Below are 24,043 nucleotides of genomic sequence, written 5' to 3'. Positions count from 1 at the left end.
TACTGTAGCAACCTCTCCTTATCTTTATTTTATTGCATTGTTGTGCCAAGTAAAGTCTTTGATAGTAGGGTTGATACTAGATTTGGATTACTGCGCAGAAACAGATTTATTACTATCACGAAATTGAGCCGCCCGTCTGTAGGTAATTTAGAAAAATCTGCCAATTTACGTGCGTGATCCTCAGATATGTACGCAACTTTCATTCAATTTGAGCATTTTCATCTGAGCAAGTTAAGTGCCCATTAAAAATTCGTCTTTACGGACTGTTCTGTTTTGACAGATTCTGCCTTTTATTTCGCATTGCCTGTTTTGCTATGTTTGATGGATTTCTTTGTTCCATTAACTTTCAGTAGCTTTGTGCAATTTCCAGAAGTGTTAAGAATGATTATGTCACCTCTGAATATGTGAATTTTTGATCATGCACTGATGTCTACGGGTGCTTCTATTCTTGTAGACAGTGTTGGGCCTCCAAGAGCAGAGGTTTGTAGAACAGCAGCAAGTTTCCCTTAAGTGGATCACCCAAGGTTTATCGAACTCAGGGAGGAAGAGGTCAAAGATATCCCTCTCATGCAACCCTGCAACCACAAAGCAAGAAGTCTCTTGTGTCCCCAACACACCTAATACACTTGTCAGATGTATAGGTGCACTAGTTCGGCGAAGAGATAGTAAAATACAGTTGGTATGAATATATATGAGCAGTAGTAACGGCACCAGAAAATAGCTTGATGCTACAACTGGCGTGTGGTTGATGGTGGTAATATTGCAGCGATACAGATGCAGTAGAACAGTAAACAAGCGATGATTGCAGTATTTAGGAACAAGGCCTAGGGATTATACTTTCACTAGTGGACACTCTCAACATTGATCACATAACAGAATAAATAGATAAATGCTATACTCTACGCTCTCTTGTTGGATGATGAACACCACTAATTGTGTAGGATTACACGAACCCTCAATGCCGGAGTTAACAAGCTCCACAATAATCGATATTCCTGTTTAAATAACCTTAGAGTGCATGATAGATCAACACAACTACACCAAGTACTAACATAGCATGCACACTGTCACCATCACACTATGAAGGAGGCATAGATCACATCAATACTATCATAGCAATAATTAACTTCATAATCTACAAGAGATTACAATCATAACCTACGCCAAGTACTACACAATGCACACACTGTCACCTTTACACCGTGCAGGAGGAATAGAGTACTTTAATAACATCACTAGAGTAGCACATAGATAAATAGTGATACAAAACTCATATGAATCTCAATCATGTAAGGCAGCTCATGAGATCATTGAATTGAAGTACATAGGAGAGAGATTAACCACATAGCTACCGGTACAACCCTTAGCCTCGATGGAGAACTACTCCCTCCTCATGGGAGACAGCGAGCGGTGATGAAGATGGCGGTGGAGATGGCAGCGGTGTCGATGGAGAAGCCTTCCGGGGGCACTTCTCCGTCCCGGCGGCGTGCTGGAACAGAGACTCCTGTCCCCCAGATCTTGGCTTCGCGATGGCGGCGGCTCTGGAAGGTTTCTCGTACCGTGGCTTTTTTCGTATCGAAGTTTAAGGTCAGGGACCTTTATATAGGCGAAGAGGCGGAGTCGGAGGGTCGACGAGGCGGCGACACAATAGGGGGGCGCGGCCCACCCCCTGGCCGCGCCGGCCTATCATCTGGGGCCCACAGGGCCCTCCTCTGGTGGCTCTCGGGTGTTCTGGAAGCTTCGTGTGATTCTAAGATGCTGGGCGTTGATTTCGTCCAATTCCGAGAATATTTCCTTACTAGGATTTCTGAAACCAAAAACAGCAGAAACAGAACCGGCACTTCGGCATCTCGTCAATAGGTTAGTTCCGGAAAACGCAAAAAATCATCATAAAATGTGAACAAAACATGTAGGTATTGTCATAAAACAAGCATGGAACATAAGAAATTATCGATACGTCGGAGACGTATCATGCACTAACCCTCTAATGAGTTTGTTTTGAGTTTGGTGTGGAGGAAGTTTTCAAGGGTCAACAGAGGAGGATGATACAATATGATCAAGAAGAGTGAAAAGTCTAAGCTTGGGGATGCCCCCGTGGTTCATCCCTGCATATTTTAAGAAAACTCAAGCATCTAAGCTTGGGGATGCCCAAGGCATCCCTTCTTCATCGACAACTTATCAGGTCACCTCTAGTGAAACTATATTTTTATTCCGTCACATCTTATGTGCTTTACTTGGAGCGTCTGTTTGTTTTCATTTTTGTTTTTGTTTGAATAAAATCGGATCCTAGCATTTTTTGTGTGGGAGAGAGACACGCTCCGCTGTTGCATATGAACACATGTGTTCTTAGCATTACTTTTAATGTTCATGGCGAAGGATGAAACTGCTTCGTTCATCATTATTATGGTTGGAAACGGAAAATGCTTCATGTGGTAAATGGTATAGATCATGTTTAAGCTCTTGCATCACGTACTTTGCACCTATTAATGAAGAACTACATAGAGCTTGTTGAAATTTGGTTTGCATGATTGGTCTCTCTAGAGTCTAGATATTTTCTGGTGAGGTGTTTGAACAACAAGGAAGACAATGTAGAGTCTTATAATGCCTGCAATATGTTCTTATGTAAGTTTTGTTGTACCGGTTCATACTTGTGTTTGCTTCAAACAACCTTGCTAGCCTAAGCCTTGTATTGAGAGGGAATACTTCTCGTGCATCCAAATCCTTGAGCCAAAAACTATGCCATTTGTGTCCACCATACCTACCTACTACATGGTATTTCTCTGCCATTCCAAAGTAAATTACTTGAGTGCTACCTTTCAAATTCCATTCTTTGTCTTTGCAATATATAGCTCATGGGAAAATAGCTTAAAAACTATTGTGGTATTGAATATGTAACTTATGTATCTTATTTCTTATAAGCTGCTTGTTGAGCAGTAACCATGTTTCTGGGGACGCCATCAACTATTACACCTTTGTTGAATATCATGTGAGTTGCTATGCATGTTCGTCTTGTCTGAAGTAAGGGTGATTTATCATGATCCAATGGTTTGAGTATGCATATTGTTAGAGAAGAACATTGGGCCGCTAACTAAAGCCATGAATCATGGTGGAAGTTTCAGTTTGGACACTAATCCTCAATCTCTTATGAGAATATTATTCGTTGTTGAATGCTTATGCATTAAAGAGGAGTCCATTATCTGTTTTCTATGTTGTCCCGGTATGGATGTCTAAGTTGAGAATAATCAAAAGCGAGAAATCCAATGCGAACCTTCTCCTTAGACCTTTGTACAGGCGGCATAGAGGTACCCCTTTGTGACACTTGGTTGAAACATATGTTATGCAATGATAATCCATGTAAATCCAAGCTAATTAGGACAAGGTGCGAGCACTAATGGTAATCTATGCATGAGGCTTGCAACTTATAGGATGTCTTATGCATAACACATATGCTTTATTACTACCGTTGACAAAATTGTTCTATGTTTTCAAAATAAAAGCTCTAGCACAAAAATAGTAATCCATGCTTCCCTCTGCGAAGGGCCATTCTTTTACTTTATGTTGAGTCAGTTTACCTACTTCTTTCTATATTAGAAGCAAACACTTGTGTCAACTGTGTGCATTGATTCTTACATACTTGCTTATTTGCATTCATCATATTACTTTGTGTTGACAATTATCCATGAGATATACATATTGAAGTTGAAAGCAACCGCTGAAACTTATATCTTCCTTTGTGTTGCTTCAAAGCTTTCTACTAAGAATTTATTGCTTTATGAGTTAACTCTTATGCAAGTCTTATTGATGCTTGTCTTGAAAGTACTATTCATGAGAAGTCTTTGCTATATGGTTCAGTTGTTTACTCATTGTCTTTACCATTGCTTCGAATCGCTGCATTCATCTCATATGCTTTACAATAGTATTGATCAAGATTATGATAGCATGTCACTTCGAAATTATCTTTGTTATCGTTTACCTACTCGAGGGCGAGTAGGAACTAAGCTTGGGGATGCTTGATACGTCTCAAACGAATCTATAATTTCTTATGTTCCATGATACTTTTATGATGATTCTCACATGTTTTATACACACTTTACATCATTTATATGCATTTTCCGGCACTAACCTATTGACGAGATGCCGAAGAGCCAGTTGTTGTTTTCTGCTGTTTTTGGTTTCAGAAATCCTACAAAGGAAATATTCTCGGAATTGGACGAAATCAACGCCCAGGGTCTTATTTTTCCACGGAGCTTCCAGAAGACCGAAGGAGTTACGAAGTGGGGCGACGAGGCACCGATACCACAGGGCCGCGCGGCCAGGGTGGGCCCCGCGCCGCCCTATGGTGTGGGGCCTTCGCGCCGCCTCCAACCCTACCCTTCCGCCTACTTAAAGCCTCCATCGCGAAAACACCTGTACCGAGAGCCACGATACGGAAAACCTTCCAGAGACGCAGCCGCCGCCAATCCCATCTCGGGGATTCAGGAGATCGCCTCCGGCACCCTGCCGGAGAGGGGAATCATCTCCCGGAGGACTCTTCATCACCATGATCGCCTCCGGATTGATGTGTGAGTAGTTCATCCTTGGACTATGGGTCCATAGCAGTTAGCTAGATGGTTGTCTTCTCCTAATTGTGCTATCATGTTAGATCTTGTGAGCTGCCTATCATGATCAAGATCATCTATTTGTAATGCTACATGTTGTGTTTGTTGGGATCCGATGAATATGGAATACTATGTCAAGTTGATTATCAATCTATCATATATGTGTTGTTTATGTTCTTGCATGCTCTCCATTGCTAGTAGAGGCTCCGGCCAAGTTGATACTTGTAACTCCAAGAGGGAGTATTTATGCTCGATAGTGGGTTCATGCCTCCATTGAATCGCGGGACGGTGACAAAAAGTTCTAAGGTTGTGGATGTGCTCGTTGCCACTAGGGATAAAATATCGATGCTTTGTCTAAGGATATTTGTCTTGATTACATTACGCACCATACTTAATGCAATTGTCCGTTGTTTGCAACTTAATACCGGAAGGGGTGCGGATGCTAACCCGAAGGTGGACTTTTTAGGCATAGATGCATGCTGGATAGCGGTCTATGTACTTTGTCGTAATGCCCTGATTAAATCTCATAGTAGTCATCGTTATATGTATGTGCATTTTTATGCCCTCTTTATTTGTCAATTGCCCAACTGTAATTTGTTCACCCAACATGCTATTTCTTATTGGAGAGACACCACTAGTGAACTGTGGACCCCGGTCCATTCTTTTACATCTGAATACAATCTACTGCAAACATTGTTCTTTACTGTTCTTCGCAAACATCATCTTCCACACTATACATTTAATCCTTTGTTTACATCAAGCCGGTGAGATTGACAACCTCACTGTTAAGTTGGGGCAAAGTACTTTGATTGTGTTGTGCAGGTTCCACGTTGGCGCCGGAATCCCTGGTGTTGCGCCGCACTACACTCCGCCACCAACAACCTTCACGTGTTCCTTGACTCCTACTGGTTCAATAACCTTGGTTTCTTACTGAGGGAAAACTTGTTGCTGTACGCATCACACCTTCCTCTTGGGGTTCCCAACGGACGTGTGCTTCACGCGTATCAGTGCTACCTTTAAAATTCCATTCCTTGTCTTTGCAATATATAGCTCATGGGAAAATAGCTTAAAAACTGTTGTGGTAAAGAATATGTAGCTTATGTATCTTATTTCTTATAAGTTGGCTGTTGAGCGGTAACCATGTTTCTGGGGACGCCATCAACTATTACACCTTTGTTGAATATCATGTGAGTTTCTATGCATGTTCATCTTGTCTGAAGTAAGGGTGATTTATCATGATCAAATGGTTTGAGTATGCATATTGTTAGAGAAGAACATTGGGCTGCCAACTAAAGCCATGAATCATGGTGGAAGTTTCAGTTTGGACATTAATCCTCAATCTCTTATGAGAATATTATCTGTTGTTGAATGCTTATGCATTAAAGAGGAGTCCATTATCTGTTTTCTATGTTGTCCCGGTATGGATGTCCTTAGTTGAGATCTATCAAAAAATAGAAATCAAATGCGATCTATCTCCTTGGACCTTTGTACAGGCAGCATAGAGGTACCCCTTTGTGACACTTGGTTGAAACATATGTTATGCAATCATAATCCATGTAAATCCAAGCTAATTAGGACAAGGTGCGAGCACTATTGGTATTCTATGCATGAGGCTTGCAACTTATAGGATGTCTTATGCATAACACATATGAATTATTACTACCATTGACAAAATTGTTTCTATGTTTTCAAAATAAAAGCTCTAGCACAAAAATAGTAATCCATGCTTCCCTCTGCGAAGAGTCATTCTTTTACTTTATGTTGAGTCAGTTTACCTAATTCTTTCTATCTTAGAAGCAAACACTTGTGTCAACTGTGTGCATTGATTCCTACATACTTGCTTATTTGCATTCATCATATTACTTTGTGTTGACAATTATCCATGAGATATACATGTTGAAGTTGAAAGCAACTGCTGAAACTTATATCTTCCTTTGTGTTGCTTCAAAACTTTCTACTAAGAATATATTGCTTTATGAGTTAACTCCTATGCATGTCTTATTGATGCTTGTCTTGAAAGTACTATTCATCAAAAGTCTTTGCTATATGATTCAGTTGTTTAATCATTGTCTTTCCCATTGCTTCGAATCACTTCATTCATCTCATATGCTTTACAATAGTATTGATCAAGATTATGATAGCATGTCACTTCAGAAATTATCCTTGTTATCGTTTACCTACTCGAGGGCGAGTAGGCACTACTAGAAAAAGGCCTAGCCGTAAGATTGCTAGCAGTGGCGCACCACTACACAGGTGCTCCACTGCTAAATATATAGCAGTGGCGCACCAAAAAGTGGTGCTCCACTAGTAGTAAATTACCAGTGGCGCACTAGTTTAGTCATGCGCCACTACTAATTCTGAAAATAAGTTATAAATTGGTCTAAAGTTAGCAGTGGCGCACCAAATATAGGTGCGCCATTGTTATTTGAATAGCAATGGCGCACCTGTATTTGGTGCGCCACTGTTAATATCCCTGCTGGATAAATAAAAAGTCCTGGTTTAAGAAAACTAGAGGAGCTGGAAATAGGATTTCTGATCTGGGAATTGCTGGTTTCTGAGGGAAGGAAACTTTAGGTTAAGAAATCAATCTAGTGATGTCCTCGGCAGACCAGGAAATGTGATGGAGTATCAATGGTGCACTAGATATGGTGCGATGTGGTGCGCCACCGACCACCGCATATACCTCCACACCGGCCCCGCGTGCGTCCCCGCCACCGTACGCACATGGAACCACACCACACGCACCACCGCACACATATTTCTCCCCACCGCACGCACCACACGTCCCCAACCCTTCTGCCCCAATGCACCCCCCACCGCACGCACTCACTCCCCCCAGATCCACTTTCTCTCTCCCCCTTCTGCCCTGCCTCCGGCCACCACCACCGTCCTCCTTTCACCCGCCTCCGGCCACCGCCAGATCCACCCGCTCCGCGTGTTCTAGGGTTAGCCCTCGACGCGCCGACCTTCCCTGGTCCCGCCGGCACCCCCCGCACCGTCGAAGGGGCCTCAACCTCGCCTCCCCCATGGCGGCGACGGGTGCGGTGGTCGCGGCGCTGAACATGGAGCAGATCCAGAAGGAGTACCGCACACAGTCGCGGCTGCGCCACCCCGACAATCGCCCCGATGACCCCAACGCCACCGCCGACTTCCAGAGCAGCGCCGGCTCCTACAAGCTCCTCCGGGACGAGTCCCTCTGCAGGCAGTTCTACAAGGTAGCGGGCCGGCGGTCTCTGGTCTCCGACGGCCCCTAAATCCTGCATCTCTGGTCTCCGGCCACCACTCTTCTAGGCCGGCGGCGGGGCCTCCTTTCTCTGCATCACGCGGACACAGCGGTCCCCTGGAGGCCTCTAGTCCACCAGATCGAGCGGTCCGGGTCGCCATCCAACCGTCGAGCGGCCAGATCCAACCGTTGCCATCCATGTTGAGGAGCACAGGTGCGGCGGAGAGGAGCACGTCGACGGGCAGCAGCGGTGGCAGGGACGAGGGTCTCGGGTGGCGAGGCGGTTCCCTGCGGGACTTGATTGCTTTTCATTTTTTGTTTTAGGGTGTTTTCTGTAAATATTCATTGTAAATTTACTTTAACTGCTCTGTAAATAAACTAATTCGTGTGATGTTATTACCAGGACAGTATCAGCAGGACGACCTGTCCTGCAATATTTTTTTTGTTTCCGACCATGGTTAACAGTGGCGCACTGGAATGGTAGTGGTGGTGCACTTGCCCTTTGTTTTGTTTCCCTACTACAGTTAGCTAGCGCATGTGATGCTAGTTGTGGCGCACTGCTCAAGGCTATAGTGGCGCACATGTATTGTTAGTAGTGGCGCATCACCTAGTGCTCCACTGGTATTTGGATTAGTAGTGGCGCACTAGTGGTGCGCCACTGCTAACAGTTAGCAGTGGCGTGATATCAGTGGCGCACCACTAGTGCGCCACTGATAGCAAAAACTGGTGCGCCACCGATAGCCTGTTTTCTGGTAGTGAGGAACTAAGCTTGGGGATGCTTGATACGTCTCAAACGTATCTATAATTTCTTATGTTCCATGCTAGTTTTATGACAATACTCACATGTTTTATACACACTTTATGTCATTATTATGCATTTTCCGGCACTAACCTATTGACAAGATGCCGAAGCGCCAGCTCTCGTTTTGTGCTGTTTTTGGTTTCAGAAATCCTACAAAGGAAATATTCTCGGAATTGGACGAAACGAACGCTCAGGGTCTTATTTTTCCACGGAGCTTCCAGAAGACCGAAGAGCATATGAAGTGGGGCCACGAGGTGGCCAAACCATAGGGCGGCGCGGCCTGGATGGGGCCGCGCCGGCCTATGGTGTGGGCCCCTCGTCAGCCCCCCGACTCTGCCCTTCCGCCTACTTAAACTCTCCGTCGCGAATACCCTATTACCGAGAGCCACGATACGGAAAAAGTTCCAGAGACGCCGCCGCCGCCAATCCCATCTCGGGGGATTCAGGAGAGGGGAATCATCTCCCGGAGGACTCTACATCACCATGATCGCCTCCGGACTGATGTGTGAGTAGTTCATCCTTGGACTATGGGTCCATAGTAGTAGCTAGATGGTTGTCTTCTCCTCATTGTGCTATCATGTTAGATCTTGTGAGCTACCTATGTTGTGTTTGTTGGGATCTGATGAATATGGAATACTATGTCAAGTTGATTATCAATCTATCATATATGTGTTGTTTATGTTCTTGCATGCTCTCCGTGTAGGGATTCGTAGCATAGAAAACAAAAAATTTCCTACCGCGAGAACGCAATCCAAGCCAAGATGTAATCTAGAAGATGGGAGCAACGAGGGGATGAACGAGACTAACCCTTGAAGATTTCCAAAGCCTACGAGAGGAGGCTCTCGTTGCTGCGGTAGACGATCACTTGCCGCTTTCAAAAGCGCATAGAAGATCTTGACGGTGCCACATCGGGCAGCACCTCCGTACTCGGTCACACGTTCGGTGTTGATGAAGACGACGTCCTTCTCCCCGTTCCAGCGGGCAGCGGAAGTAGTAGCTCCTCCTTGAATCCCGGCAGCACGACGGCGTGGTGGCGGTGTCGATGGAGATCTCCAGCGGAGCTTCGCTAAGCGTTGCGGGAGAGGTGGAGGAGGTGGGGCGGCTAGGGTTTGGGGAGAGGGGGTGGCCGGCCACTAAGGGGTGCGGCCAAGCTATGGCTTTGTTGTGGCCGGCCCCTCCCCTTGCCCCTCATTATATAGGTGGAACCCCCAAGTGTTGGACTACAAGTCTTCGAATAAGACCCCAACCCAAAACCTTCCATGTGTAGGGAAACCTACCCAAGGTGGGATTCCCACCTCAAGTGGGACTCCCACCCTTCCATGAGGGGTGGCCGGCCACCCTTGGTGGAGTCCACCTGGGACTCCACCCACTAGGGTTGGCCGGCCATGCTAGGTGGAGTCCCTCCGGGACTCCGCCTTCCACAGTGATTTTTTCCGGACTTTTCTAGAACCTTCTAGAACCGTCCATAAATGCACCGGATCATTTTCAAACTTGTAAAATGACTTCCTATATATAAATCTTATTCTCCGGACCATTCTGGAACTCCTCGTGATGTCTGGGATCCCATCCAAGACTCTGAACAAAACTTCGAACTCCATTCCATATTCAATATCTACTAATACGACATCAAACCTTAAGGTTGTCACCCTACGGTTCGCGAACTATGTAGACATGGTTGATACTTCTCTCCGACCAATAACCAATAGCGGGATCTGGAGATCCATAATGGCTCCCACATATTCAACGATGACTTAGTGATCGAATGAACCATTCACATACGATACCGATTCCCTTTGTCTCGCGATATTTTACTTGTTCAAGGCTTGATACGCGTATAGCACGCGTCCGTTGGGAACACCAAGAGGAAGGTGTGATGTGCACAGCGGAAAGTTTTCCCTCAGTAAGAAACCAAGGTTTATCGAACCAGTAGGAGCCAAGAAGCACGTTGAAGGTTGATGGCGGCGGAGTGTAGTGTGGCGCAACACCAGGGATTCCCGCGCCAACGTGGAACCTGCACAACACAACCAAATTACTTTGCCCCAATGTGACAGTGAGGTTGTCAATCTCACCGGCTTGCTGTAACAAAAGATTAGATGTATAGTGTGGATGATGATTGTTTGCGAGAGAACGATGAGAACGAGTATTGCAGTAGATTGTATTCGATGTAAAAGAATGGACCGGGGTCCACAGTTCACTAGTGGTGTCACTCCGATAAGAATAAGCATGTTGGGTGAACAAATTACAGTTGGGTAATTGACAAATAAAGAGGGCATGACCATGCACATACATGTTATGATGAGTATTGTGAGATTTAATTGGGCATTACGACAAAGTACATAGACCGCTATCCAGACATACATCTATGCCTAAAAGTCCACCTTCAGAGTTATCATCCGAACCCCTCCAAGTATTAAGTTGCAAACAACCGACAATTGCATTAAGTATGGTGCGTAATGTAATCAACAAATATATCCTTAGACATAGCATTGATGTTTTATCCCTAGTGGCAAAAGCACATCCACAACCTTAGAGGTTGCTGTCACTCCCCCAGATTTAATGGAGGCATGAACCCACTATCGAGCATAAATACTCCCTCTTGGAGTTACAAGCAAAAACTTGGCCAGAGCCTCTACAAGCAACGGAGAGCATGCAAGATCATAAACAACACATAGATAGATTGATAATCAACATAACATAGCATTCATTATTCATCGGATCCCAACAAACGCAACATGTAGCATTATAGATAGATGATCTTGATCATGTTAGGCAGCTCACAAGATCCAACAATGATATCACAATTAGGATAAGACGACCATCTAGCTAGTGCTATGGACCCATAGTCCAGGGGTGAACTATTCACACATCACTCCGGAGGCGACCATGGCGGTGAAGAGTCCTCCGGGAGATGATTCCCCTCTCCGGCAGGGTGCCGGAGGCGATCTCCCGAATCCCCCCAGATGGGATTGGCAGCGGCGGCGTCTCTGGAAGGTTTTCCGTATCGTGGCTCTCGGTACTGGGGGTTTCGCGATGAAGGCTATATGTAGGCGGAAGAGCAGGTGGGCCCCACACGCTAGGGCCACGCGGGCCCCCCTGGGCCGCGCCGCCCTACTGTGGCGGCGACCCGTGGCCCCACTTCGTCTTCTCTTCGGTCTTCTGGAAGCTTCGTGGCAAAATAGGCCCCTGGGCGTTGATTTCGTCCAATTCCGAGAATATTTCCTTACTAGGATTTCGAAACCAAAAACAGCAGAAAACAAGAATCGGCTCTTCGGCATCTTGTTAATAGGTTAGTGCCGGAAAATGCATAAATATGACATAAAGTATGCGTAAAACATGTAGGTATCATCAATAAAGTAGCATGGAACATAAGAAATTATCGATACGTTGGAGACGTATCAGCATCCCCAAGCTTAGTTCCTACTCGTCCCGAGTAGGTAAACGATAACAAAGATAATTTCTGAAGTGACATGCCATCATAATCTTGATCATACTATTGTAAGCACATGTAATGAATGCAGCGATTCGAAGCAATGTAAATGCAATGAGTAAACAATTGAATCATATAGCAAAGACTTTTCATGAATAGTACTTTCAAGACAAGCATCAATAAGTCTTGCATAAGATTTAACTCATAAAGCAATAAATTCATAGTAGAGGCATTGAAGCAACACAAAGGAAGATTAAGTTTCAGCGGTTGCTTTCAACTTATAACATGTATATCTCATGGATATTGTCAACATAAAGTAATATAATAAGTGCAATATGCAAGTATGTAGGAATCAATGCACAGTTCACACAAGTGTTTGCTTCTTGAGATGGAGAGAAATAGGTGAACTGACTCAACATAAAAGTAAAAGAAAGGCTCTTCGCAGAGGGAAGCATCGATTGCTATATTTGTGCTAGAGCTTTTATTTTGAAAACAAGAAACAATTTTGTCAACGGTAGTAATAAAGCATGTGTATCATGTATATTATATCCTACAAGTTGCAAGCCTCGTGCATAGTATACCAATAGTGCCCGCACCTTGTCCTAATTAGCTCGGATTACCTGGATTATCACCGCAATACATATGTTTTAACCAAGTATCACAAAGGGGTACCTCTATGCCGCTCGTACAAAGGTCTAAGGAGAAAGCTCGCATTGGATTTCTCGCTTTTGATTATTCTCAACTTAGATATCCATACCGGGACAACATAGACAACAGATAATGGACTCCTCTTTAATGCTTAAGCATTCAACAACAATTAATATTCTCATAAGAGATTGAGATTTTTTGTCCAAAACTGAAACTTCCACCATGGATCATGGCTTTAGTAGCGGCCCAATGTTCTTCTCTAACAATATGCATGCTCAAACCATTCAACTCATGGTAAATCGCCCTTACTTCAGACAAGACGAACATGCATAGCAACTCACATGATATTCAACAAAGAGTAGTTGATGGCGTCCCCAGGAACATGGTTATCGCACAACAAGCAACTTAATAAGAGATAAAATGCATAAGTACATATTCAATACCACAATAGTTTTTAGGCTATTTGTCCCATGAGCTATATATTGCAAAGATAAAGAATGGAAATTTAAAGGTAGCACTCAAGCAATTTACTTTGGAATGGCGGAGAAATACCATGTAGTAGGTAGGTATGGTGGACACAAATGGCATAGTGTTTGGCTCAAGGATTTTGGATGCATGAGAAGTATTCCCTCTCAATACAAGGCTTAGGCTAGCAAGGTTATTTGAAACAAACACAAGTATGAACCGGTACAGCAAAAATCACATAAAAGACATATTGTAAGCATTATAAGACTCTATACCGTCTTCCTTGTTGTTCGACCCTTACTAGAAAATATCTAGACCTTAGAGAGACCAATCATGCAAACCAAATTTTAGCAAGCTCTATGTATTTTTTCACTAATAGGTGCAAAGTATATGATGCAAGAGCTTAAACATGAGCACAACAATTGCCAAGTATCAAATTATTCAAGAAATTTTACCAATTACCACATGTAGCATTTCCCGTTTCCAACCATATAACAATTTAACGAAGCAGTTTCAACCTTCGCCATGAATATTATGAGTAAAGCCTAAGGACATATTTGTCCATATGCAACAGCGGAGCGTGTCTCTCTCCCACACAATGAATGCTAGGATCCAACTTTATTCAAACGAAACAAAAATAAAAACAAACAGACGCTCCAAGCAAAGTACATAAGATGTGACGGAATAAAAATATAGTTTCACTAGAGAAACCTGATAATGTTGTCGATGAAGAAGGGGATGCCTTGGGCATCCCCAAGCTTCGATGCTTGAGTCTTCTTGAAATATGAAGGGGTGAACCACCGGGGCATCCCCAAGCTTAGAGATTTCACTCTCCTTGATCATATTGTATCATCCTCCTCTCTTGATCCTTGAAAACTTCCTCCACACCAAACTTAAAACAACTCATTAGAGGGTTAGTGCACAATCAAAATTCACATGTTCAGAGGTGACATAATCATTCTTAACACTTCTGGACATTGCACAAAGCTACTGAAAGTTAATGGAATAGAAAATCCATCAAGCATAGCAAAACAGGCAATGCGAAATAAAAGGCAGAATCTGTCAAAACAGAATAGTCCGTAAAGACGAATTTCTAAGAGGCACCATACTTTCTCAAATGAAAATGCTCAAATTTAATGAAAGTTGCGTACATATCTGAGGATCACTCACGTAAATTGGCAGAATTTTCCGAGTTACCTACAGAGAATTTGACCCAGATTCGTGACAGCAAGAAATCTGTTTCTGCGCAGTAATCCAAATCTAGTATGAACCTTACTATCAAAGACTTTACTTGGCACAATAATGCAACAAAACTAAGATAAGGAGAGGTTGCTACAGTAGTAACAACTTCCAAGACTCAAATATAAAACAAAAGTGCAGTAGTAAAATCATGGGTTGTCTCCCATAAGCGCTTTTCTTTAACGCCTTTCAGCTAGGCGCAGAAAGTGTGTATCAAGTATTATCAAGAGACGAAGCATCAACATCATAATTTGTTCTAATGATAGAATCAAAAGTTAACTTCATTCTCTTTCTAGGGAAGTGTTCCGTACCTGTCTTGAGAGAAAATTCATATTTAATATTACCTTCCTTCATGTCAATAATAGCGCCAACAGTCCGAAGAAAAGGTCTTCCCAATATAATGGGACAAGATGCATTGCATTCAATATCCAACACAACAAAATCAACGGGGAGAAGGTTATTGTTAACTGTAATGCGAACATTATCAACTCTCCCCAAAGGTTTCTTTGTAGAGTTATCAGCAAGATTAACATCCAAATAACAATTTTTCAATGGTGGCAAGTCAAGCATATTATAGATTTTCCTAGGCATAACAGAAATACTTGCACCAAGATCACATAAAGCATTACAATCAAAGTCATTGACCTTCATCTTAATGATGGTCTCCCAACCATCCTCTAACTTCCTAGGAATAGAAGCTTCGCGTTCTAATTTCTCTTCTCTAGCTTTTATGAGAGCATTTGTAATATGTTTTGTAAAGGCCAAATTTATAGCACTAGCATTAGGACTTTTAGCAAGTTTTTGTAAGAACTTTATAACTTCAGAGATGTGACAATCATCAAAATCCAAACCATTATGATCTAAAGCAATGGGATCATTATCCCCAACATTAGAAAAAATTTCAGCAGTTTTATCACAGGCAGTTTCAGCAGTTTTAGCAGTTTCAGGCAGTTTTCACGCTTTGCATTAGAAGTGGAAACATCACCAACACCAATTATTTTACCATTAATAGTAGGAGGTGCAGCAACATGTGAAGCATTAGCATTACTAGTGGTGGTAATAGTCCAAACTTTAGCTATATTATCTTCTTTAGCATTTTCTTCTTTTTCCCACCTAGCACGCAATTCGGCCATCAATCTTATATTCTCATTAATTCTAACTTGGATGGCATTTGCTGTAGCAAATGACTTAATATCATTATTTTCATTAGGTATAACTTTCGATTCCAAAAGATCAACATCAGCAGCAAGACTATCGACTTTAGAAGCAAGTATATCAATTTTCCCAAGCTTTTCTCCAACAAATTTGTTAAAAGCAGTTTGTGTACTAATAAATTCTTTAAGCATGGCTTCAAGTCCAGGGGGTGTATTCCTATTATTGTTGTAAGAATTCCCATAAGAATTACCATAACCGTTACCATTATTATAAGGATATGGCCTATAGTTGTTACTAGAATTGTTCCGATAAGCATTGTTGTTGAAATTATTATTTTTAATGAAGTTCACATCAACATGTTCTTCTTGAGCAACCAATAAAGCTAACGGAACATTATTAGGATCAACATTAGTCCTACCATTCACAAGCATAGACATAATAGCATCAATCTTATCACTCAAGGAAGAGGTTTCTTCAACAGAATTTACCTTCTTACCTTGTGGAGCTCTTTCCGTGTGCCATTCAGAGTAATTAATCATCATATTATCAAGAAGCCATGTTGCGTCGCCTAGAGTGATGGACATAAAGGTACCTCCAGCAGCTGAATCCAATAGGTTTCACGAAGAAAAATTCAGTCATGCATAAAAGGTTTGGATGATCATCCAAGTCCATGGGTTGGGCAATTTTTAACCAAAGATTTCATTCTTTCCCAAGCTTGGGAAACATGCTCATTATCCAATTGTTTAAAATTCATTATGCTACTTCTCAAAGATATAATTTTAGCAGGAGGATAATATCTACCCATAAAAGCATCCTTGCATTTAGTCCATGAATCAATACTATTCTTAGGCAGAGATAGCAACCAATCTTTAGCTCTTCCTCTTAATGAGAAACGAAACAATTTTAGTTTTATAATGTCACCATCTACATCCTTATACTTTTGCATTTCACATAATTGAACAAAATTATTAAGATGGGCAGCAGCATCATCAGAACTAACACCAGAAAATTGCTCTCTCATAACAAGATTTAGTAAAGCAGGTTTAATTTCAAAGAATTCTGCCGTAGTAGCAGGTGGAGCAATAGGTGTGCATAAGAAATCATTATTATTTGTGGTTGTGAAGTCACACAACTTAGTATTTTCAGGAGTACCCATTTTAGCAACTGTAAATAAAGCAAACTATAAATGCAAGTAAATAATTTTTTTGTGTTTTTAATATAGCAAACAAGATAGCAAATAAAGTAAAGCTAGCAACTAATTTTTTTGTGTTTTTGTTTTTAATGCAGCAAACAAAGAAGTAAATAAAAGTAAAGCAAGACAAAAACAAAGTAAAGAGATTGGAGGTGGAGACACCCCTTGCAGCGTGTCTTGATCTCCCCGGCAACGGCGCCAGAAAAAGAACTTGATACGTGTACAACACGCGTCCGTTGGGCACCCCAAGAGGAAGGGTGTGATGCGCACAGCGGCAAGTTTTCCCTCAGTAAGAAACCAAGGTTTATCGAACCTGTAGGAGCCAAGAAGCACGTTGAAGGTTGATGGCGGCGGAGTGTAGTGCGGCGCAACACCAGGGATTCCGGCGCCAACGTGGAACCTGCACAACACAACCAAATTACTTTGCCCCAACATGACAGTGAGGTTGTCAATCTCACTGGCTTGCTGTAACAAAGGATTAGATGTATAGTGTGGATGATGATTGTTTGTAGAGAACAGTAGAACGAGTATTGCAGTAGATTGTATTCGATGTAAAAGAATGGACCGGGGTCCACAGTTCACTAGTGGTGTCTCTCCGATAAGAATAAGCATGTTGGGTGAACAAATTACAGTTGTGCAATTGACAAATAAAGAGGGCATTACCATGCACATACATGTTATGATGAGTATTGTGAGATTTAATTGGGCATTACGACAAAGTACATAGACCGCTATCCAGCATGCATCTATGCCTAAAAAGTCCACCTTCAGGTTATCATCCGAACCCCCTCCAGTATTAAGTTGCAAACAACAGACAATTGCATTAAGTATGGTGCGTAATGTAATCAACAAATATATACTTAGACATAGCATTGATGTTTTATCCCTAGTGGCAACAGCACATCCACAACCTTAGAGGTTGCTGTCACTCCCCCAGATTTGATGGAGGCATGAACCCACTATCGAGCATAAATACTCCCTCTTGGAGTTACAAGCAAAAACTTGGCCAGAGCCTCTACTAGCAACGGAGAGCATGCAAGATCATAAACAACACATAGATAGATTGATAATCAACAAAACATAGCATTCATTATTCATCGGATCCCAACAAACGCAACATGTAGCATTACAGATAGATGATCTTGATCATGTTAGGCAGCTCACAAGATCCAACAATGATAGCACAATTAGGAGAAGACGACCATCTAGCTACTGCTATGGACCCATAGTCCAGGGGTGAACTACTCACACATCACTCCGGAGGCGACCATGGCGGTGAAGAGTCCTCCGGGAGATGATTCCCCTCTCCGGCGAGGTGCGGAGGCGATCTCCTAAATCCCCCGAGATGGGATTGGCGGCGGCGGCGTCTCTGGAAGGTTTTCCGTATCGTGGCTCTCGGTACTGGAGTTATTCTCGGCGAAGGCTTATGTAGGCGGAAGGGTAGGTCCGGGGGCGCCACGAGGGGCCCACACCACAGGCCGGCGCGGCCAGGGCTTGGGCCGCGCCGCCCTGGTGTGGCGTCGCCTCGTCGCCCCACTTCGTTTCCTCTCCGGACTTCTGGAAGCTTCGTGGAAAAATAAGATCCTGGGCGTTGATTTCGTCCAATTCCGAGAATATTTCCTTACTAGGATTTCTGAAACCAAAACAGCAAAAAACAACAATCGGCTCTTCGGCATCTTGTTAATAGGTTAGGGCCGGAAAATGCATAAATATGACATAAAGTATGCATAAAACATGTAGGTATCATCAATAAAGTAGCATGGAACATAAGAAATTATCGATACGTTGGAGACGTATCAGGGATCTGACTCATCCTTTCTCTTTCTTCTGCCGTAGCCGGACCTTGAGTCTTACTCAAGACCTTACCTGGTAACATAGGTAAGAACCCTTTCTTACTTTCGTCCATTCTAAACTTCTTTAGAATCTTGTCCAGGTATTACTTTGTGAAAGCCCTATTAGGCGTCTTGATCTATCTCTATAAATCTTGATGCCTAATATGTACGATGCTTCACCAAGGTCTTTCATTGAAAAACTATTATTGAAATAACCTTTTACACTGCTTAATAGTTCTATATCATTCCCACTCAATAATATGTCATCTACATATAATATCAGGAACGCTACAAAGCTCCCACTCACTTTCTTGTAAATACATGCCTCTCCATGACACTATATAAACCCGAAGTCTTTGATCACCTTATCAAAGCGTCGGTTCTAACTTCTGGATGCTTTCTTCAGTCCATAAATTGAACGCTGAAGTTTGCACACCTTGTCAGCATTTTTAGGATCGACAAAACCTTTGGGTTGTACCATATACAACTCTTCCTCAATGTCACCATTAAGGAACGCCGTTTTGACATCCATCTGCCAAATCTCATAATCGAAAAATGCAGCTATTGCTAACAAAATCCTCGCAGATGTTAGCTTCGCTACAGGTGAGAAAGTCTCATCGTAGTCAACACCTTGAATTTGTCGGAAACCCTTTGCGACAAGTCGAGCTTTATAGACAGTAATATTACCAATATGCATCTGTTTTTCTTTTGAAGATCCATTTATTCTCGATAGCCTTGCGGCTATCAGGTAAGTCTACTAAAGTCCACACTTTGTTATCATACATGGATCCCATTTCGGATTTCATGGCTTCTTGCCATTTGTTGGAATCTGGGCTCATCATCGCTTCTTCATACGTCACAGGGTCTTCATCATTGTTGTCTACAATCATGACATTTAGACAAGGATCATACCAATCGGGAGTGGCATGTTCCCTTGTCGATCTGCGAGGTTCAGTAGCTATCTCATTCGAAGTTTCATGATCATTATCATTAGCTTCCTCTGTTACCGGTGCAAGCGGCACAGGAACAACTTCCGGTACTGCGCTACTCTGATCAATGAGAGAAGATTCAGTAATCTCGTCGAGTTCTACTTTTCTTCCAGTCACTTCTTTAGTGAGAAATTCTTTCTCAAGAAAGGTTCCGTTCTTAGCAACAAAGATTTTGCCTTCGGATCTGTGATAGAAAGTGTACCCTATAGTTTCCCTAGGGTATCCTATGAAGACGCATTTCTCCGCTTTGGGTTCTAGCTTGTCCGGTTGTAACTTTTTTCATAGGCTTCGCAACCCCAAACTTTAAGGAACGATAACTTAGGTTTCTTATTAAACCATAATTCATACGGTGTCGTTTCAACGGATTTAGATGGTGCCCTATTTAAAGTGAATGCAGCTGTCTCTAATGCATAACTCCAAAATGATAATGGCAAATCAGTAAGAGACATCATAGAACGAACCATCTCTAAGAGAGTTCAATTACGACATTCGGACACACCGTTTCGTTGCGGGGTATTCCCAGCGGTGTCAATTGTGAAAGTATTCCGCATTTCTTTAAATGCATGCTAAACTCATAACTCAGATATTCACCTCCGCGATCAGATCGTAGAAATTTAATCTTCTTGTTACGTTGATTTTCTATTTCACTTTGGAATTCCTTAAACTTCTCGAAAGTTTCGGATTTATGTTTCATGAAATAGATATACCCATATCTACTCAGATCATCCGTGAAGGTTAGAACATAACGATAACCACCGCGCGAGGCTACACTCATTGGTCCGCACACATCGGTATGTATGATTTCCAATAAGTCTGTAGCTCACTCCATAATACCAGAAAATGGAGTCTTAGTCATTTTTCCCATTAGACATGCTTCGCATCTATCAAGTGACTCAAAGTCAAGTGATTCAAGTAATCCATCGGTATGGAGTTTCTTCATGCGTTTCACTCCAATATGTCCAAGACGACGATGCCACATATAAGTAGAATTATCATTCAATTTAATTCGCTTAGCATCAATGTTATGAATATGTGTATCACTACTATCGAGATCTAACGTAAATAAACCATTCTTTTCAGGTGCTCGACCCTAAAAGATATTATTCATAAAAATAGAACAACCATTATTCTCGGACTTGAATGAATAACCATCTTGCATTAAACAAGATCCAGATATAATGTTCATGCTCAACGCGGGTACAAAATAACAATTATTGAGGTTTAAAACTAATCTCGAAGGTAGATGTAGAGGGAGTGTGCCGACAGCCGATCACATCGACTTTGGATCCATTTCCAACGCGCATCGTCACTTCATCCTTCAATAGTCTTCGTTTATTCTTTAGTTCCTGTTTCGAGTTACAAATATGAGCAACCGAACCAGTATCAAATACCCGTGTACTAGTACGAGAACCAGTAAGATAAACATCTATAACATGTATATCAGATATGCCTTCTTTCTTCTTCTTGACAAGGCCGCTCTTCAGATCAGCCAAATACTTGGAGCAATTATGCTTCCAGTGTCCCTTCTCCTTGCAGTAATAGCACTCAGCATCAGGCTTAGGGCCATTCTTAGGTTTCACAGGAGGCGTAGCAGCTTTCTTGCCACCCTTCTTGAATTTACCTTTAGACTTTCCCTGTTTCTTGAAACTAGTGGTCTTGTTGACCATCAACACTTGGTGCTCTTTCTTGATCTCAATCTCAGTAGATTTTAGCATGGCGAAGAGTTCAGGTAACTCTTTGTTCATGTTCTGCATATTGTAGTTCATCACAAAGTTCTTGTAACTAGGTGGCAGTGATTGAAGGACACGATTAATCCCCAGTGTGTTAGGAATCACTATTCCCAAGTCACTGAGTTTCTTCGTCTGCCCGGTCATGGCGAGCATGTGCTCACTAACGGAGCTGCCTTCTTCCATCATGCAGCTGAAGAAGTGTTTCGATGCTTCATAGAATTCCATGGCCGCATGAGTTTCAAAGATAGTTTTCAGCTCATTGACCAACTCATGAGGATCGTGGTGCTCAAAACGTTTTTGAAGATCGGCTTCCAGACTGCATAGGATGGCACACTGAACTTGAGAGTACCGAGTTTTCCGAGTCGCATAAACATTCTTTACTTCATCGGTTTCAGTTTCTGCAGGTGGGTCACCTAGCAGTGCATCAAGCACATATTGCAGGTTTCCACCAGCGAGGAAAATCCTCACATGACGGAACCAGTCGGTGAAGTTGCTACCGTTGCTCTTAAGCTTTTCTTTCTCTAGGAACTGGTTAAAATTGATTGGTGACGCCATAATCTACAACATATATTTGCAATACTTTAGACTAATGTTTATGACAAATTGAGTTCAAATTTTAATTCAACAAAATAAAAAACTAGGTGAACTCCCACTCAAAACAATATCCCTCGAATTGTCTTAGTGATCACACGAACCAAATCCACCACACCAAGTCCGATCATCACGAGACAAGATGTAACTTCAATGGCGAACACTCAAAGTGTTCATCATATCAATCATATTATTCATGCTCTACCTTTCGGTATCACATGTTCCGAGACCATGTCTGTACATGCTAGGCTCGTCAAGGCAACCTTAGTATCCGCATGTGCAAACTCGGCTTGCACCCGTTGTATGCACTTGTTGAATCTATCACACCCGATCGTCACGAGATGCTTCGAAATGACAAGTCTTGGCAACGGTGCTACTAAGGATGAACACTTTATTATCTTGATATTTTAGTGAGAGGGATCATCTTATAATGCTACCGTCGCGATCTAAGCAAAATAAGATGCATAAAAAGGATTAACATCACATGCAATTCATATGTGATATGATATGGCCCCTTTGTCTTTGCGCCTTTGATCTTCATCTCCAAAGCACGGACATGATCTCCCATCATCAACGGGCATGATCTCCATCATCGTCGGTGTAGCGTCAAGGTCAATGGCACCGTCTTCATGATTGTTCTCCCATGTAGCAACTATTACAACTTCTTTGAAATACTACTCAACATGAAATTTAAAGACAACCATAAGGCTCCTGCCAGGTTGCCACAATACAATAATGATCATCTCATACATATTCATCATCACATTATGGCCATATCACATCACCAAACCCTGAAAAAACAAGTTAGACGTCTCTAATTTGGTTTGCATATTTTACGTGGTTTAGGGTTTTCGAGTGAGATCTAATCTACCTACGAACATGAACCACAACGGTGATACTAGTGTTGTCAATAGAAGAGTAAATTGAATCTTCACTATAGTAGGAGAGACAGACACCCGCAAAGCCACTTATGCAATACAAGTTGCATGTCAAGCGTGGAGCAAATCTCATGAACGCGGTCATGTAAGGTTAGCCCGAGCCGCTTCATCCCACTATGCAAAGATGCAAAGTACTCAAACTAAAGATAACATAAGCATCAACGCCCACAATACAATTGTGTTCTACTCGTGCAACCATCTATGCATAGACACGGCTCCGATACCACTGTAGGGATTCGTAGCATAGAAAACAAAAAATTTCCTACCGCGAGAACGCAATCCAAGCCAAGATGCAATCTAGAAGATGCGAGCAACGAGGGGATGAATGAGACTAACCCTTGAAGATTTCCAAAGCCTACGAGAGGAGGTTCTCGTTGCTGCGGTAGACGATCACTTGCCGCTTTCAAAAGCGCGTAGAAGATCTTGACGGTGCCACATCGGCCACCACCTCCGTACTCGGTCACACGTTCGGTGTTGATGAAGACGACGTCCTTCTCCCCGTTCCAGCGGGCAGCGGAAGTAGTAGCTCCTCCTTGAATCCCGGTAGCACGACGGCGTGGTGGCGTTGTCGATGGAGATCTCCAGCGGAGTTTCGCTAAGCGTTGCGGGAGAGGTGGAGGAGGTGGGGCGGCTAGGGTTTGGGGAGAGGGGGTGGCCGGCCACTAAGGGGTGCGGCCAAGTTATGGCTTTGTTGTGGCCAGCCCCTCCCCTTGCCCCTCATTATATAGGTGGAACCCCCAAGTGTTGGACTACAAGTCTTTGAATAAGACCCCAACCCAAAACCTTCCATGTGTAGGGAAACCTACCCAAGGTGGGATTCCCACCTCAAGTGGGACTCCCACCCTTCCATGAGGGGGGTGGCCGGCCACCCTTGGTGGAGTCCACCTGGGACTCCACCCCCTAGGGTTGGCCGGCCGCTAGGTGGAGTCCCTCCGGGACTCCGCCTTCCATAGTGATTTCTTTCGGACTTTTCTAGAACCTTCTAGAACCGTCCATAAATGCACCGGATCATTTTCAAACTTGTAAAATGACTTCCTATGTATAAATCTTATTCTCCGGACCATTCTGGAACTCCTCGTGATGTCCGGGATCCCATCCGAGACTCTGAACAAAACTTCGAACTCCATTCCATATTCAATATCTACTAATACGACATCAAACCTTAAGTGTGTCACCCTACGGTTCGCGAACTATGTAGACATGGTTGAGACTTC

Source organism: Lolium rigidum, chromosome 1 (genome assembly GCF_022539505.1).
Source record: "Lolium rigidum isolate FL_2022 chromosome 1, APGP_CSIRO_Lrig_0.1, whole genome shotgun sequence".
NCBI classification, from domain to species: domain Eukaryota; kingdom Viridiplantae; phylum Streptophyta; class Magnoliopsida; order Poales; family Poaceae; genus Lolium; species Lolium rigidum.
This window is presented reverse-complemented; position numbering follows the sequence as displayed.